Source organism: Amblyomma mixtum, chromosome 3 (genome assembly GCF_055824585.1).
Source record: "Amblyomma mixtum isolate Tamu chromosome 3, ASM5582458v1, whole genome shotgun sequence".
Taxonomy (NCBI): domain Eukaryota; kingdom Metazoa; phylum Arthropoda; class Arachnida; order Ixodida; family Ixodidae; genus Amblyomma; species Amblyomma mixtum.
This window is the reverse complement of record NC_143014.1, coordinates 213,480,506-213,494,589: the sequence shown is the minus strand read 5'-3', so window position 1 is coordinate 213,494,589 and position 14,084 is coordinate 213,480,506.

The following is a 14,084-nucleotide window of genomic DNA, read 5'->3' as shown; positions in this document are numbered from 1 at the left end:
TTTTCGGTCTCTTAACGTTACCTGTATTGCTTTTTTTCCGTGGCTCACTGCGTTGTTATAAATTTTGCGTCAAGCCCGCTCCATAGCCTCCAAGTTTCTGCCCCATAGCTGAGTACTACCAGGATACAACTATTACATACTTTCCTCTTGAGGATATCGGTAAGCTGCTATCCACCACCCAAAAGTGCCTGCCAAACACACTCCACTCCATTCTTATTAATCGCCCAGCTATTTCACTATCACTGTCTGGAGATGAATTCCCTTACCACATCGAATACCTCGCTGCCCATTGTAAACTATCGTTCCTTTTCCGGACTGCTGAGCAGTACATTTTCTTCATACTAATTTTCATCCCAGCTTTTTGTTTTGAGCGTTTAAGTCATCAACCACGTCCTCAATTCCTTCCCTGAGATGTTTAGCATATCAAAGTCGTCAGCAAATCGGACGTTACTAAGGTATTCTCCATTAATTTTATGCCCAGCTATTGCCAATTCAAACTTCTCAATGTCTCTTACTAGCGCGCTGAAAACCACAGAAGCTGATTTTTACAGGATACAACAAGATATAGACCAGATACCTTCGGCACCATTCAGAATTTATTCGTTACCGAATGCTACGCTCTCCTACATACTTTCTCTGAGGCGAGAGACAGCTGTAAGCTTATTAAGCAGCACACGCACACTCCCAGGAGGCTGCAACGCACGTAGCTGACAATCAAGGCCGCTGACGTGGCTGGTGTTTCCCGCCGTGTTTAGCTTTCGTAGTCAGCAGTCGATCCATAGAGGCCACTTCGGTAGCAAAAGAAAAAAAGATAACTCGATCGAAACAGGTCTTTAGGGCTTGCCGGGCTAGGAACTCTCGCATTCACGGCAAACAAAGTGTTCGTTTTTTGCGCTGGAATCACGTTTACGCCGCGTGCACAACTGAGACGAATCCTGCCCAGTGCTTTCCTTCTGATGGGGAAATCGCACAGAACAAGATTGCGGAACTGACATGAAAGAGTTTGTTCAAGAAAAGCTTGCACCATCAGTAGATTCATTGGCCGTGGAGTATGGGCAGTGTTGTGGGAAAATTTAGCTTTGAATGATACACGGTAGAGCAACGGTAACATGCAGGCCTGCAGGCCTCCAAAAAAACTGATTCTACAATTAGTTCGCCTTGGAGGGAGCCGGACAGATCAGATACTACCTCGGCGACTACGAGCGAGGACGCAGTCACTTCTTTGCAGCCCTTAACACCCTAAGCACAGTGGGTTTGTCGTGCACTAGACACAAGTGTTAGCAGGACCTGCCATAGTTTTATTATGCCATTTTTTTTACCGCCTCGACATCCCAGGTCTACACTCAAAATGACCGTTGCCTGTGACGTAAGATATTTGGTTCTCGGCCATCTGAAGAGTGTCAACGAGAGTCACCTGCAAGTTCACACTAATGGCTCTGTGAGTAGCTAAGAGCAGTCATTCTCAGCCGCATTTGTAGTGCCTGACCTAGATCTTGTGCTGAGCGGCTTCAAAGAGTAGTGTCACCAACTACGGCTGAGCCATTTGGTAATTGCAAAGTCGCTTAAACGTCTGTCTTTCTAAAACCCACTGAGAGTCCATATTCTATCTGACTCGAAGTCGCCACTATAGAGCGCCTGAAACCAGGGACTCCCGTTGATAAATTTTGCCTCTGGCCTCTAACCTGGCTCAGGAAGCTACAGTTAAGAGGAATCAGAGTTTGCTCTTAGTGGCTACAATCTCGCGTTGGAGTCGATGGGTAACAGAGCGGCTGACGTTCTTCACCAAGGAGTCCGCTCTTATCCATCTTCAGTGGCTGTCCCAAAGGACGAGAACGTCGCTAGGCAGCTAGCGCTGTATCACTTTTCTGCACTTCGACCACCTCTACAACCCCATTGCGTTACAGAGGCTGTCGATCGACAGTGCTACTCTCTTGTATCTCCTGCGCACGAACTCCGCCTCAACCCCATTATGGATGCACAACATTCACCGCGCCACCTCACCCACGTGCGTGAACTGTGACGCTGTGGGTGATGCGAACCATTTCCTTTTTCGAGCGTAAGACACTCCTGGGAAACCTGAGGAGACTGAACGTTTCGTTGTTCGGTGTATCTCGCATCGTGTGTACTGAGGGCTCCCGAAATGAGCGGCGATCACTGTCACAATCATTCTTGAAGTTTTTAGTAGACACTGGCCTCATGCACAGTGCTAGAGGCCACAGTCGGAAGGTACGGTGGTAGCGGAACAAACATTGTAATCAGTGACTCATGCAAATCAATTGCCGGCAGGCCACTGTACATTCACACCACCGGCACTCAAAGAAAAGAAAATCAAATGTGGAAAGACTAGAATAAAAAATAATACAGAAACAGTTTAATTTTTGCAATGATAGATAAATATCTATCATATCTATATATAATAGTAGACCATCAAAAAAACTTCCGATTCACTTTTGTACCGATAGAATTGCTGTTGCAACTTCTTTTTATCTCCGAAGAAAGGTCGTGAAATATGAAACGGCCGCTGCTGCTGCGACCTGTCGAACACGGCGCAGCTTGCTTGCTGACAGTTGCCGTTGGATGCTGACAGTTGCCCGATGACAGTTGCCCGACAGTCGCTATTGACAAGCACCAGCGGCCGTGGTCTCGTGCACATCCCATTTTCACTCCATTCATATAGAGCAAAGTAAAATAATATGAGAACAACTTTTAGAGTTTATTTGGGCTCCGAAACCAAATTCAAATTTCCCACGTATTATCTGTTGTTAATTGCTGATAAATGTGAGACGGTCCTTCGGGTGATTATGAACTGATATACACTTGATTCCAACAGGCCAACTCGAGCGATGCTATTCCAGTTACATTCTTGCGACTTATACGAGTTCCTTTTTACATATGTGGGTCATGTTACACGGGACAAACTTAAATGTGTCTTATTAAACAAGCATTACCGGACAATTTGGGAAAACTTTTAAGGCGGAAGCCTTTAATGCCTCATCGTTGTAAGCAGGAGCTGTCGACAGAAATGTCACGCTTTTCAGTTGGTCGAAACGGTCGTGACGTCATAGTGCGCGAATTTCAAACGGGGCCAATTGTACTTTGGCTACTAACCAAGCAATGAATTAAAGGGATCGTATAGTGACGCTCCAAGAAAGTTTGACTGAGTTTAGTTAATTGCTTACTCAACCAATTAGTCGAATTAACCTTTCTAGTCAGACCAGGTAAATAAAACCGAGTAAGAAATTGGCCGAGCTTGGGAATCGAACCCCGGTCTCCGGAGTGCGAGTCGAGCACGGTACCACTCCGTCAAGCCACCTCGATGGTTTGGAATGAACAAAGGTGCGTCTAGTGAATACGGTGTCTTCGTTCACTCCCATCTTCCTCCCTTCCCGTTACGGCGAGGTTTAGGTGTCCACCGAGATATGAGAGGCAGATACATTTCCTTTCCTCAAAAACCAATTTACCAACGAGCAAGGCGTATTTGTCTGCGTTTCAGATTGGTCCAAATTGTCGTGACGTCACCGCGCGCGAATTTTGACGGGTGTCCACCGAAATATGTGAGACAGTTACTGCGCAACTTCCTTTCCTCAAATACAATTTTCGACTAGTGTCTACTGAGATATGTGCGACAGTTAATGCGTAATTTCGTTTCCTTCAAATACAATTTTCATTTTCTTCATTACGGCCCCTCTTATTTCACTCACACTTCCTCCCTTCCTGTACGGTGCGGCTCAGGTGTCCACCGAGATGACAGAGAATTACAGTCAAATTTCCTTTCCTCAAAAAGCGTTGCGTTCAAAGGGCAACGCATCGCGCCGAACGGGTGGCGGCGTTCCTTGGACTCCGTGGCAGCACTACAACACGCTGTCGCGTTCCACTCCTAAAGGCGAAGCTTAAGCGTCATTAATTGGCAGTTAATTAATGCACCAACAATATGTACAGTGAACAATCGCGTAGCAGAATGCAGCTCTCAGGCTTTCGCCTTTCACCACTTTAGCCGCTAAAGTTCCTCGTAATTTTTTGGTATTATGGCGTTCAGAGGTCTGCTTCTGGATCCAAGGATTAGGCTGGGGGCACTGAAATGTGACCTCTCCGTCTCTACAATGTTTGAGGTGTTCTGAACTGAACTGAAGTACGCGCCAGTACCTCTTCACCGAGTCGACTGCTGCCACAACCAGAACCGGTGATACGCTTTGCTATGAGCGCTACTATGCCTACACTGGCGAAGTCCGCACATGTGCTGTTAATTGGTTCGCCCTTGAAGCCGGTAGCCAGCGAAGGGTGATCACAATTAATTTTGATCCTCCCAAAGCGAAGGCTCCGATACGACGATACACGGGGTAGTACGTAAGCTGTGCGAATAGTGTCGGCATCTGAACGTGTTACAGGTCATTTATGCCTTTGAACAGCACCGTTTGCATTCCGGTTTATCAGATTGATGCTTCGTGCATTTGCGTGTATATTAAACTCAATGAAAAAAGAGATTGTTAACAAAATAAAAGTGCTCGGAGTTGTTTTTTAAAGCACACTACATTGAGATGAACATGTCAGTTTTCTGTTGCAGAAGCTTATCTATATCGCTGGCTTGTTAGATCTTATTAGATATAACTTACCCCCACCAGTAAAGTTATTACTATATAATTCTTTGTTTCTATCACATGTTCGCTACTGTCATCTTGTCTGGCCAACCACCACTGATGCAAACTTAACTAAACTCTTCCTAATGCAGAAAAAAAAATTCTGTGAATCATAGCTAACGTTTCCTATAAGGAGCACTCAAATCACTTGTTTAAACAATATAACATAACACAAGTATACCTCTTATACAAATGGAGGCTGTTGAGAAAATTCTATTTTGCCTCTAGGCAAAACAGCACAACTCTAAGAGAAATTGCAAATCTGCATGAAAACGTTCCCGCGTACATCACTCGCCCTCCAGCAATCTATATGTTCCTCTTTCTCGGACTAACTATGGACATCACATGCTGTGTAATATACTTCCGAACCTACTGAACTGATACCTCGCACAAACATAAACATCTGTTAGCTTTCACTAACCGACTTTAAGAAACTTATAAACTCTTGCGCTCAGCATACACAATTTCATTGAATTATTATTTTTTCCCTCTTGAGCAATTTCTGCAAAAGGTTTCTGCATCTATGCGTTGTTTGTTATACATGTTCGTGGAACACCCACAAAATCATATAGTACCAATATTTTCGAATGTGTGTGCCATCAATTGTTGTTTAAATTTATCAAGTTTTTGTTAAATTCATCAGGTTGTTTAACTTATTAAGCTGACTCATTTTATCCGTTAACAGTGTTATAAGAAACTGTGCATGTGTCTCCTCTGCTGCTGCAGTTGTACTGGGACTGAGGGCCTTCCAAGCTGCTTTATGCAGTTTTTCCCTCAGTTTCCACCATTTTCTTTAAATGGAAATAAAATCAAATCAAATCAAACCAAATTAACTGAGGTGTTTGTAGTGCCTTGGAACCGGTCAAGGCGCAACAGCTTACGTGACAGTTTAAACTAGGGGGCTTCGTTCACTGTCTGACTGATGGGACGGACAGTCACGTTATCGTCGCGGAGGTGCATCCGATAATTACGCCGAGAGAGCAGGCACAATGTCGTCGTGTCTCCTTTCGTGTGCAAACGCTACTGCTCCATGCCACTGCGCCTAAACCACGTGAATGGAAGTGATGGGAGAGTCACATTATAAAGGTCAGCTATGGCTCTGCTAAAACGAAATACGCGTACATCAGCGCAACTACACTCTAGAAGGGAAGTAAGGTTGATTAAGCGATTAAGAGAGAGTACCAGTCTGGTTTGCAGGCATTTAGATCGAACATTACCTTCATGTCAAAATTAATTTGCTTAAATGGGATTTTCACGAAGAACATATTCGCAATTTGCGGTTATACATATGGGTTTTTTCGTATGCTGTGGAGTCCCGGAAGGAAGAACACGCTTAGGGATTCATTAATGGAGTGCATGCAACCCCGCATGGTATTACGCACTTTGAGAGTTCACATTAATGCGCTTTTTCAAATACCGCTGCACAGCTTCCTAGAACCGTACGGCATCTTTACAACTGATAAAGCAGTGCACATGGGGTTGAGCAACGCAGCAAAGGAAGTAACTTAAGAACGATGGAGAGAGACACTTTTTCTGAAGACATGCTTTTACAAGTAAAGGTTCAGTATGTAGCGTGTATTGAAGAAAATCATTGCAAACGGTGCGAGGGGCATTTTATGTGTTCGTACAAGTATGTCATGTCATGGCAGGCCAAATATTGGGCGGTAAAAGGGCGAAAGGAAGAAAATGGAAATGGCTGTAGAAATATTTGACTAGCTGTGCCTTCTTTTTTTTTTTACTGCATGGAAAACTACTTCACCGCTGAAGCCACTTACGTCTCGCATAACAGAAAGACAAAGTGAACAAGGAAGGGGAAGGCCTCAGGGAGTTTGCCAACGTTTCAACAAGAAGACTTGTCGAAACGTTGCCAAACTCTCTGTGGCTTCCCCCTCGCGTGTTCATTTTTTCATTTGCAAGAAACCCATCCACCTGCTCTGTTTCTACCATAACATAAAGGAAATAAACGTTGTACAGCGTGTCGGCTCCGCGAGCTATCAGTACAAAAACACCACACCTGCACCAGAGTGTTTCCCTCTGAAGGCACGAATCTAATGTCGTGACGTGTGATGTCAGTGTCCTTCCGCAGAGTTCATTAGAGAATGTCCCAGAGGAACATGGAAACATGGCGCAAGTGAATGCAGTGGCCAATGATTTCTGGCTGAAAACACAAGCGGCAGTTCTCAGACCATAGCACAAACATCCCTTGGTCCCGCAGCCTTGTGTTTAATCAGTAAAGTCCACGAGCGTAGCCTGACAAAAAACATTCTGGCAGCACTTTGCACGGGCATCCGTTGGACCCGCTTTCGCAAACTCTCGTCAAGAAAAATTGCTTAAGTCTATCATATCAATAAGCGTGTCAGGAAATGAACTCGATCGAAATCTGTGCCATCGACTTCTGGGCAGGTCTTATCGGCAATCAGAGGAAAAATGCATAGTGAAGAAATAGAAAGCGTCGGCAACTTGCCTCAAGAAAAGCCCCACAGAGGTTCTTCGTGGCCATGAAAAATCGGTAGTAATAGTAAAAACGCAAATGAGCGCTTCGTCGCCAGCTAAGCGTGTATAGCTACTATAAACGGGCGGTTTGCCAATTGAAAAGAACAGGTTTGTGGATATGCATGACTCTAGAAGAAACAAATTGTCGCGACGCCTATAATTGTTGCCATTCAAAAGCCCACACAAGGGTCCTAAAGATCATGTGCACCACTTGCACCTTCTTTCTAACACAATGCAGCCGGTGGAATGGTCACTGTCACTCTTAAATTCGTATATATTCTGCAATCCCACTTTCATGATGAAGGCTGGCGTGCTGTTTCGTGGATTGCGAGACGCCCAGCGGCCATTCTGGGGACTAATTCACCTTAACCCTTGCAAACAGAGCGCGGTGGCGCTCTGGCGCCGGTGCGGTGGATGAAAATAAGTAATTACTTCCATATTACAAATCGCGAGGATGTACGGCCATTTAGCGTAAACGCTTTGCCTTTTTCTGTTTTTTTTTTGTCAGCATCAGTTGTCAGTGCACCTTTACTTTATTTGTTCGGCGTCTCTCATAGCCTGAGTTGCTTTGGGACGTTAAACTTCCATAACCCATAACCCACTGTATTTGTTCGCAAAGCCGCACTTTCGAAACCGATATTCCGAAGAGTGAATAAGACTCCTGACGGGTGGAACGAGTAGCAGATGTCTCGCAGTTTAGCAATATATCCGTGATAATTTCGCAGAAAACGATACAACATTCGGGCATTTCTGCTGAAACATATGTACAACCGGCAGCAACTTCTTCGAGGGACGCCGTTATTCGCAAAAAAAAAAAAAATTCTTCTGGCGCAGTGACACAGGCCAATCAGCTTAAATGCGCGCGACTATGAGGGAACGTGCATGCGCCATCCGCTCGTATCAATACGAGGCGACTGGATCACGACGCAACGAGGAAAAAAATATTGTTCATGAGCACAGGCTTCCGGTAAACTTTTGCAGGCGACTGTATACGCAGGTTCATAAACTATCGCTGAATGGTAGACTTATCGAGGCCGTTAGCTTAGTTATATTAGATTTCTTTCTTGCCGCTGCGGAGAATATTTCGTAATTTCCAGCTAGCAGTGTAACAGCGGGCATTAGTGAGTCCGCTCAAAAAAAAAACGACGCCAGAAGAAAACAGATCGTTGAAATTATTTGGCTTATGCTACGGCTTCTCTCATTTTTAAGCGCTGCTTTGAGGACATAACTTAGAAGAATTAGAGAAATTTTTACGACTCGAACTGAATGCATGGATAAAAGAAGAGGCTGGCGCGTAATAATCTCAGCATTATTGGTTCGCCGAAAACGTTTACCTAAGAAAAAAACATTCATGCGTTTAGAACCGGTCACTGGGACGCGCTGCTTTCAGCACAATACCTATATTCCAGAGCCCATTATTTAACTGGCCGCCGCGGTGGCTCAGTGGCTATGGTGCTCGGCTGCTGGCCCGAAAGACGCGGGTTCGATCCCGGCCGCGGCGGCTGAATTTCTTTGGAGGAGAAATTCGAGGCCCGTGTGCTGTGCGATGTCAGTGCACGTTAAAGAACCCCAGGTGGTGGAAATTTCCGGAGCCCTCCACTACGGCGTCTCTCATAGCCTTCGTCGCTTTGGGACGCTAAACCCCATAAACCAAACCAAACCATTATTTAACTATGCGCATAAGCAATGTTAATGCTCTTGCGCGTTGTTTTAGACTGCGCCTGACGTGTGACCTTGACGAAAGCAGTTCAGAGCAATGACCGTCGTTCAATTAATCTTGCAGCCGGTGCGCCACGTTCTAAGTTCCGAGGCCGTGTGCCAGAGCGACTTAATGATGCCACTACAAATTGTTGAGCGCATGTGGTTCATGAACCAAGACCGCAGCAGAACAGAGCGTCGGCCTATTGTGCAACACTTATTCGTAACTCATGGCCTTCGAAATCATTATCGAGGGTCGAAGAATCTGAAATGCTGCTATTAGCTCCTGGAGCGTTGATGCGCGCAGCGGAAAGTGAAGTGCGTTGTTCCATCGAACTTTTTAAGGAATGACGGAAAGTGCGAAGAAAATAAGAAATACAAAACGCGCCGAAACTAAAAAAAAAAGAGGAACCGTTAGTTTCCGAGAAAAAAACGTTATTGCATCCTCCTGTCGTAAGAACAACGTCGCTCGAGCAAGCAGCGCGCTGTGCACGCTTCCAGAATTTCAAGAAGCGCGCGGCTCCTCCGTGCCGCGGGATGCGTGCGTGATCCTGCGAACGGGCTGCGGACCGCGGTGACGTGACGTTGCGACAGTTTTAGCGATGACCGCGTCCCTTTACATTCACGATGCCCGCGGGCGAACAACTTTTCCGCCAAGGAGCCATAAGCTGGGGCTAGAGATCCAGTTTTCCTCCTTCGCGCCGCTCGCCCGGGGAGGAGGAGGAAGGCGAGTATAGGACTCGAAGAGGGGCATGTTTGTCGCTGCGACGCATGCTATTGATCTGATCACCGCAAGCAGTGGCTCGGTCGCATTTCCTCAAGTTCGTAACGCCTACCTAATAACATAGTCACAGCGAAGCCCCCGCCGAACACACAACAGCTCGTCTTTTCTCACACTTCTCTTGGTCGTGCAAACTCTCCCTAGAAAAGGCAGAATCGCTGTAAATAAATGCGGCATACTGTTCTGCGGCATTTGTCCTCTTTTAACCGAAAACAAAAAACCTGCCTGTTAATGCAGCGAAAATTATGTATGTCAAGGCGTCGTCCGTTAAACGTAGTAACGCAATTGCGTATGTTATTCTTGGCTGTTAATGGTTCTAATGATTCTAACTTTTTTTTTCTTTGCCTTCTGTGCATAGTATGTGATTGCAAATAATTTGTGGCACCGAGGTTGCAAAGCAGCGGGGTTCCCACTAGCCCATGTGGGAAGGGGGGGGGGGGGGGGGGGGGGCATTATGCATGACGTCATGTAGTCAGCGCGTTCTAGAGCGCAGTGTCACGAAGCCAGAGTGGGTCCTAAAGTGTACACAAACTCGCCGGTGGCACGCTAAGCTTATATTTTACATGCTGGTAGGGACGGCTGATCTATACTTTAGCTTAACCTATCCAAACATGGATTTCGCTTTGCTAAAGCCGCGACTGCTCTTCCAGATGTGTGTGCAATTTACTGTAGTTTGCGTTCAGTGGTGGCGCAGCTGCGTCAATGTGGAGCCGAAGCAAGCACTCGAAGAAATAAGGTAAAGCGTTATAGAAATAAGCGCTTTGCGTTTACGTATAGATGCCGTGTCTGCGACTGCATCTCGCCTCAGCTGTCTGAGGTGCGCAGGAAATTTTCTCAAGCGAATCTGCTCAATGTGAAGCACGTTCACGCATCACATTATTACGCTGGCACAGGCACCGTACAGAGGCGTATGCGGGCAAATTGTGCGTATCCAATGGCCGTCCAGCAAAACGCTTTGCAAAGGAGTCAAATTTTTCATCCCAATACGTGCATGAACAGCACACATTTTTATAGTACGCCACCCAGTTCAGCTGGCTCATGACCCTGCTTTTTTGTTTAGCCGTAATCAATTTACGATCCCTTAGCGTTCATTCAGAGCGTCCACGTGCGAACTTGCGACTCATAAAACGTGAGAGAAACATGCGTTATGCATGCATTCATTTCGGTCCGATAATCCTATAAAACATACCTGTGTCAAATTTGGGTAGCACCGTCATCTTAATGGAAGGTGCGGCGATTAGTACAGAAGGAGAAAGAGAAAACGGTTTATTGAAAAGCAAGGCAATTCGCCAGCGTGCGCTCAGACATTCGCATGGTACCGTGAACACAAGTCGCCAAGGAGGACGGAAAAGAACCGTACAGTAACAAATGAAGGAGGTCATGTTATTTACGGGCGAGGCACTGCGGAAAGTTTCCAGTACCGCTAAAGCGAATGTATTCTGATGTTTCTCAGAAAAGTAAAGGCCACGAAGACCTAAAGAGGTCCATCCCTTGATGCTGTTTTGAATGTCAAGAGACCATTTTCAGCGGCTCGCGAGCAACTGGCGAGCAACGCCGCAATAAACTGATTAGAAGTAACGAGAGTGCGTGTATTGTCCTGTGTTTGCTGCCGTCTACTATGCGCTTTACTAAAAAAAAATGCGGTGCTAACATGCCCGAAAAGCGGCCCTTGGTGGCACTGGTCTTTCAGAAGTGAGTGGTGGTTTCGGTTGCAAGGTGCGCGATGTCACCAATTGTAGCTATAGAAGCCTATGAAGATTTGTATTGGCGGCAGTTCCTCGGTGGTCAGGGCCTTTGGGCCAGATATATATATATATATATATATATATATATATATATATATATATATATATATATATATATATATATATATATATATATATATATATATATATATATATATATTGGTGAAGGTATGTCGTCATCGCACCTGGGAAGATGCACTCACGCTGCTTGATGATGCAGGCCACTCTCACCTGTACGGTCTGTTCATGGATCCTTCATCCAGACCACCTCCCGTCACCGTACCTGCTACTGACTTCGCCAAATTCGACTCGACACGCACCACTTCTGGACAAGTTTTACCCTTCTGTCTGGCAATCCGGCTCTACAACACCAGCGTTCGAAGCAGTTGGCGCGCAGTGTAAAAACCACCCAGCAAGCGCACACTTCGGGCACGACATCGCACCTGGGAAGATGCACTCACGCTGTTTGATGCTACAGGTTAGTTACTTGTCCAACGCGACTTGTGTTAAGAGTAACAATTGCTATCTTTTGGCGGTGTCGTGCCCACCTGCTCTTGAAGACATGTGAAAGCGAATGTTCGCATTTTTAGTGCCATTTTTTCCGACTTGTGCAAAATCTTGCTAACGTTCTCTAGTGACATTGAATCGAACCCTGGTCCCATGTCGAAAGGCGAAGCTGACGTATTTGCCGCGGCCTTTGAAACGATCCGTAAACTTGAAGACGATTTTGCTTTCCTACTGAAGGAGATAAAAGGTGCTAAAGAAAAGCAGGCGGAAAGTGAAACGAAATTCGGCTACTGAGTACTGAGGTAGCGACCTTAGAAGCAGCCATCGCCTCACGTAGCACAACAGAGGGAGAAAAAAATGCCAACCTAGCGTGCGTCTCGAATCAGCTGACAGCCACTGCGTCAAGGTGTGCCGGAAAAAAGGATGCGGCGTTCAAACCTTCTTTTCTTCGGAATAGAAGATGAATCTGATAAAGACTGGGCAATTTCTAAGGAGAAAATAATAAAATTCTGCTCGGAAATGTTAGAAATTACCGCTACCAGCCATCAGTTTGAGCGGGTTCACCGACTGGGGAAATATAACGCTGAGAAGCGGAGGCCAATAATTGCAAAGTTGACCTATTTCAAGGACAAGGCACTTATTCTGTCATCAGGGCCTAAACTTAAGGGAACAGATTTTGCAATCCGTGAGGAGTTTTTGCTTGCAACGCGCAAGGCAATGGCAAAGCTAATCAAGTTCGCAAAACAGCATAAATTGAAGCACAAGTTATCAGTTGATAAACTACGCATGGACACAAAAACGTATATCTACAATGTCACTACTGATGCTGTAGTGCATTTAGATCAGTAGCTCATATGTGGCAATATTGCGTACATCCACAAAAAAACCTCAACTTGTCATATCTTCCCAGTTCTCAATATCATTTACTAATATCCAAAGTATCTTATCCAAGAGCTCTCATGCCTCATCTTTTCTCGAAGACAGTGACTCCGATATTATAGCTTTCGCTGAAACATGGCTACATCCCGATATCAAGGCCTGCGAAGTTCTTTCTGGCTCCAACTCACGTAATATATACAGGCGTGATCGCATTCATAAGCGAGGCGGGGGCGTACTCTTAGGCATAAAAAAATCACTCACATCCTTTGCTATCAATACCGATTCCGATCTTGAGATCATTTGGAAAGCTTGCATTATTTCGTCCTTTAAACTCTTGATAGGCAACTGTTACCGCGCACCGAACTCCGATCACTCCTTTTCAGATAAACTACGTGCAAGCCTTACAAGGGCATTTGAGCTGTTCCAGGCAGATGTAAATTATCTACTCGGAGACTTTAATTTTCCACAGATCGACTGGTCAAAGCTCTCATCCCCTTGCACTGCTTCAAGAAGCTTCATAAATTTTACTTTAGATTTCAACCTATTTCAACTAGTTACCCAACCCACTCGTGGTCCCAATATTTCAGACCTCGTCTTTACAACAGCCCCTGATACAGTGCGTCACATAAATTACTTAGATGGACTGAGCGACCATAATTTACTTCAACTGACAATTAATATTCCACTTCCGTTCACTGGCATCACGAGGAAAAAGATTCGCAACTATAACAGAGGAGATTACAATCGAATAAATGACGAACTTCGTGTTTTCCGATATCCTGTCGCCCTCTTTTCAAGTCAAGTCGGTAGAAGCTAACTCGGCTCTTCTTAGAGACAAGCTCACAGAACTCGTAGCCAAAAACGTCCCCCATATCACGCTATCAAATGATAAATCTAACCCTTGGTTTACAAGAAAGCATCAACGCATGAGAAATAAGAAGAAACGATTGTACAAAAAGGCAAAGCACAAATATACGCCATGCACGTGGGGTAAATACAAAAACTTCCTAAAACTCTATTGTTCCGCCCTTTGTGACGCAAAAAAATAAATATTTTTCAAAAGGCCTTCCTTCGCTACTTAAAAATAATCCAAGCAAGTTCTGGAAAACAATACGTCAGAATAGCGTCAGCAATAAAATTTCAATACTTGGCGTTAACAACACCCCCTACTCCGATGCTGACTGTCCTAAAGCCTTCAACTCGTTTTTCACATCTGTTTTCACCGAAGAATATAATTCTAACTTCCCGTATGTAGCAGATTTTGATTACCCCTACATGGCACCAGTTGACGTTAAACTTGATGGCGCAGTACACCTGATAAATAACCTTAAAGTATCCTCTTCCTCT